This window comes from Beta vulgaris, chromosome 8 (genome assembly GCF_026745355.1).
Source record: "Beta vulgaris subsp. vulgaris cultivar EL10 chromosome 8, EL10.2, whole genome shotgun sequence".
Lineage (NCBI taxonomy): Eukaryota > Viridiplantae > Streptophyta > Magnoliopsida > Caryophyllales > Amaranthaceae > Beta > Beta vulgaris.
Window position 1 is genome coordinate 6,744,448 of NC_079209.1, and position 6,035 is coordinate 6,750,482.

Here is a 6,035-nt window from a genome sequence, read left to right on the forward strand (position 1 = left end):
GTAAAATAACTAAAAGATAAGTTAAAAGAAAAAGTTACAAAAGTTTGCAAAAAAACTACATCCAACTCACTCGTCGTGAGTTGCCGCGGAATTTCTTTTTCTTTTTCTTTTTTTTTTTAAATCCTTTTTCTTTAAATCTTTTTCTTTTTTTTTGCAAACCTTTTTGAAATGATTTATTTTGAACAAACTACTTGAATATAAAACTTAGGAAAGTTAGGCCCAAAATTCATTTGGGCCAAAATTCGTTTTAAATACCCAAAACCTTTCTTATAAAAGCCTTTCTAATAAATAATAAGCTTTTTTAGTAAATAAAACCTTTTTCAAAAACTAAAACTTTTATAAAAATATAAATAATAACTTACTAAAAATACGGAGTATTACAAACTACCCCCCTAAAAGAAGTTTCGTCCTCGAAACTTGAAGCAAGCAAGTAAGAAATAAAGCAAATAATTAACATAAATACCAAAAAAATCTATTAAAGTAAGTTGGCTCACTTAATAACTCATAAAATAAGTCAAAATTAGGTCAAAAATAGCATTTTAAGTTAAAAGCGCGAAACTCTATCGCATTCTACATCCCTTAAAAAGGAGTTACGCCCCCGTAACTCGCTAAGGCTTAAAACTTTATTTAAAATCATTTACCAACTTTGTAATACAAAAACAATACAAAAATCGTTGTTGGAAATGTAATAGTAAAATCACTTGAGATATAACACTTTCAAAAATAACTTTTAAACTTTAAAAAGAATAACCTCTATTTCAAGGTATTGATAATAGAAATAATTGTTTTCAATAATAGATCAACATAATAAAGAAGGTATTTGAATAAGTACAAAAGGTACAGTTTGTGACAAACGAAAAATTTCTAAAACTTGAGTAGGAAAATTTTCCAAATTCTTGAAATAAAGAATTACATACTGATACTAAAGATAAGTTTTGTAGGAACACTATTTGAGAAAATACTAATATATTATCAAAATACTATAATATAGTGAGAACAAAAGAACTTTATAAAATCTTTCGTAAGCTGTACTCGAAAATTACAATATTCAAACAACTTTTTTCTTTTGTTTGTAAAATACGTTTGCTTTCTCCTCAGCTTCACATAACTCATGAAGGTCTCACAATGAATATCATATAAAAATTTACCCTTTATCCTACTTTATTACAAATCAAAGTCAAATCAATTCATCATTATTCACAAGCAAAACTTGTTAGTATATATACTAACACAACATATAATTGAAGAAAAAATAGGCTTCCTTACTTAGGTCCTCAAAACTAAAACTCCTCAAAATCTATCTTCAAATTTTTCTTAAAGTACCATAATTAATATTTTCTCCAAAATAGACAGTACTCAACTATAACTTGAGATAGTAAATAAGCAATCTTTTCCTGAAAATTCATACAATCTTCATTAACTCCTTCATATAATACAAACTCAATGCTTAAATCCATAATATAAAGATACGACTATTCTTTCCAAAATCAATTACCTTAATTGACTAATTTCTTCCCTTTTTCTCCTTTATTAATCTCCAGATTTTTCCCAAAATAATATATTAAGTGATATACCCAATCCTTATAATCACTATCTTTCATGTTGTCAAAACAACAACTATACACTATCATTCAAGCAGAAGTTTAAGACTACTCCAAAAAATAATACTCCTCTTGATACTCAATAATCCCCAAAATCAACTTAAAATACATTTTCAGAATTCTAGTATCTTACTTCACCTTTAAGACAATAATGATCTAGAGGAACCTGCTAAAGCTTCAAATATGGTCTTACTTCGTACTTTCTTTGCTTAACTATAACAACGATAACTCCTTTGTGATTCAGCATAGAGGAAAATTCCTTAATTAAATCCAGCTTCAAATATGGCATCTCATATACCTATAAGGTCCTCATAATATTCCTCATTTTGTCACCTTTCAAAGATTATCTCTATACCGTTGCTAATAAGACGGTGTTGACTATATCCATAAACAAAATATATAACTTATCCAAATCTTAATAATTCCTCCAAGCTGGTATAAACCATTTACCTCCTACTTGTTTCCACAAATTAAGAAATTTATCTTCCTTACTCATGTCACTAAAAACATTGAAGATCATCCAACTACATAAAACTTCAAATAACTAATTTCACAACTCTTAGCACATAATATAATGTATTGCCTTCTCCACTCCTACTAACAAATAACTACTAAACTTATTTCCTTCAAAGGAATAAACTCGAACAATTTTCACCTTTAATGAATCTCAAATAGTCAACTCGGCTTACTTTGAACTCATAGGTTCTCCTAACAATTATAAATCCACAAAATAAACACATTAATGCTTTACACAATGTATATAAATTACTTTGCATGAATTAGATCACATGCATACTTGTCATTTAAGACATTAAATAACTAAGTTCATCTCATAGAAAATATACTTGTCAAAAAACAAAATGTCGTAAGAGATAGTAATATCCCAACTTAGAAGTAGCTTTTCTTAATAACATGTCATAAAAGACAAAATAATAACTCAATTCTTATAATAAACAAAACTCTTTCTTTTGCTTATGAAAAATACGAAGATTTTTCATATTAACTTGACAATAAGTCAAACTTCCTTAAAATATATTCAAAATAATCATATTACAAATAGAATAATAAACACAAAACAATTCATAAAAAAAATCAATACTTTATAAAACGTTTCAGCTTTATAATTCGAATAAATATATAGATTTATAAGATAAATACAGATTGCATGTTGACATAATAGTCAAAATAAAAATAACATTTGAACTATAATTTGAAATGAATCGAAAAAATATATTTGAAATTCCTATAAAAAAAATATAAAATTTGTTTGATATCTTGAAAAATACATGTATGTGTATATGACCAAAAGAGTTGTTTATTTGAGTACTAGGCTTAGTGTATGAATAATTAATCGAGTGAGTTCCCAGGAAAGAGAGGTGCGGCACAAACGGCCAACTTAAGTACCAAGTCTTTCCTTAGCCAGAACTTTCCTCAGAAAAATAAATCCACATACTTATTCCGTTCTTCAAAATATAAATCAGAAAATATTTATACTTGAAAATATAAGTATTTGCTTAAAAAGGAAGAATATATATTTTTTTTTCACATAATATAAAATGTCAACAAAAATGCAAATAGAATGCGAAACTCTAGCTTATATGCCCTTCTTAGATCTATCCATACTCTCATTGACTGTTTATTTTATTTTCAAAAAGAACCCGGAAAACTGATACCACTTTGTAACACCCCCAAATTTCTCTCTTTTGGAAAACTTATTTGAATATAAAACTCCTTGAGAAACTTGAGAGTATTACTGCCACGTGATAACGTTAAAGGCTTTAATACTAACTACTAACTGAACTTAAACTAATGCAGCGGAAATAACTTAAATAACTTCTCTTTATTAATATAAACTTTATTATACAACTATATAACAATGGAAATAAAGAAAATAAAATAACAACTCCTTGACTAATTATGATTCCTCACTAGCTCCCCCATATGAAGTATGCATCAACCTGTAAATCTGCTCACCAAAAGGGTCATCACAGGGACAAAGCCATAAAACAAAACAAAACAAAATGCGTGTCAGTAAAAAAATACTGAGTACATGTATATGCGGAATATTAAACTCTTTATTTAACTAAACTTTTGAAATATTTAATTTCAAAAAAACCTTTCTGGATACTTGATAATACTTATATAATATAAAGTATATAACCTTGATAAAAATCCTTTTTCCTTGCCTAGGTACCTTGCCTAAAGTGTGCACACCCCCCAAGTTTAGTATTCCTTACTGAGTCTATTACGAGGGGAACTACCTTGTCCACATGACTTATACAAAAAGTACATGGGTAAATAATATAATAGCTACCGTTCTTGCTAATAAATAACAAGCCGTGGCCTCTTTATAATTGTGATCATAAAAGATCATATAACTAATAAAAATCCTTCTGAAATAATCCTCCTTTAAAAAGAATAATAATTCTTATAAACTTAGCCATATAAAGGCATAAATAAAATAACTTGCTCAAGGGTTAACCTTTGAAAAATAATAATAATTCAAAACAACTCTTTTTAAAATATTTAAACATGAATCAAAAGATCAAACTCCTTCTAAAATATTTGAATATAAATTCAAAGATCAAACTTTATAAATATATTATACGAAAGACATAATTTAAAGTTCATAACATTTAAACATGTCCTATAAAAGATGCAGTTCATAATAAAACTCATAAAAACATTATATTTCAATCCAAATATTTTCTTAAAAACATGATACTACACTTGCAAAACAATTATTAAAGATCTACAAATACACGCACCTTGAATAATAATAACTACTAGGGAGAAGAGAAAAGGTAGGCTAAGAGGGAGAGAGAGTTTAAACTTGAGAAAAGAGATTTATTTCTCAAATTTGGTGTGAAAAATATGATGGGTGGAGACCCCTATTTATACTAGTTGGAAAAGTAGAATCGGAATAGGACCAGGAAACTAAAAGATAGATTTAGGAAAAAGATAAATAATCTAGTTAAGATATAACTAATATTTACGCTTATCCAACTAAGATTAGGAAAAGATATAAATTATCCCATAATACATATTATAGAAGGTAAAATAACTAAAAGATAAGTTAAAAGAAAAGTTACAAAATTTGTAAAAAATACATCCAACTCACTCGGCGTGAGTTGCCGCGGAATTTTTTTTTCTTTTTCTTTTTTTTTTTTTTAAATCCTTTTTCTTTAAATCTTTTTCTTTTTTTTTTGCAAAACCTTTTTGAAATGATTTATTTTGAACAAACTACTTGAATATAAAACTTAGGAAAGTTAGGCCCAAAATTCATTTGGGCTAAAATTCGTTTTAAATACCCAAAACCTTTCTTATAAAAGCCTTTCTAATAAATAATAAGCTTTTTTAGTAAATAAAACCTTTTTCAAAAACTAAAACTTTTATAAAAATATAAATAATAACTTACTAAAAATACGGAGTATTACAATATCTCTGCAGGAACTTTCGAGGATTTTGGTGCCCACCTGAATCCCTTAAATATCCTTTTATGTATTTGTTACTCCAAGATAACTAATGAGGGCAAAAGTGTCATGAAAATTTTAAAAATACTCTAAGGAAAATTTGTCAGAAACCACCTTTTATAATCACTTTTTTGCGAGAAACCACCTTTTAAAAAAATTTGGTTAATTAGCCACCTTTTTTGTTCTTTTTTTTGTTGGAAGCCACCACTTGCCGGAATCCGACGTTGACCTTGATTTTCCGGCGTTGACCATTAGATTTTCGCCATTTTCCCCCCCTTTATCTTTCTCCCCCCCTCCCCCCTCCCCCCCCCCTCGCTTCCCCGGCAACCCCCCTCCCCCCTCGCATCCCCGGCGACCCCCCTCCTCCCTCGCAACCCGCCGGCAAACACCCTTCACGACCATCCCCACCCTCCCAGCCCTAAGCCCATCACCTCTCTCGCATCCCCCGACATCTTAGGTGGAATAAATGGCGAAAAATCTGGAAAAAAATGGCGAAAATCTGATGGTCAACGCCGGAAAATCAAGGTCAACGCCGGATTCCGGCAAGTGGTGGCTTCCAACAAAAAAAAGAACAAAAAAGGTGGCTAATTAACCAAATTTTTTTAAAAGGTGGTTTCTCACAAAAAAGTGATTATAAAAGGTGGTTTCTGACAAATTTTCCATACTCTAATATAAACACCAGTTGTACAATACCACCAATTAATCTAAAAAAATGCGTGCCAAATTTGTTTTACACTAATTGTAACACTTTAAACGAGTATGTTTTCACAAAAATTTATCAAGTCTTTTTTTATAAATATATAGTTATATTTTTGAGGGGAAAATATATAGTTATATAGTTATGCACTTATTTGTATTTTTTTTGAAAGAAATATACTTATTAGTATAATTACATTTAAAGAAAATTTTCAACCCAAAAATAATTAATGAAGAATAAATTAAAAATTACACAAATCACTTA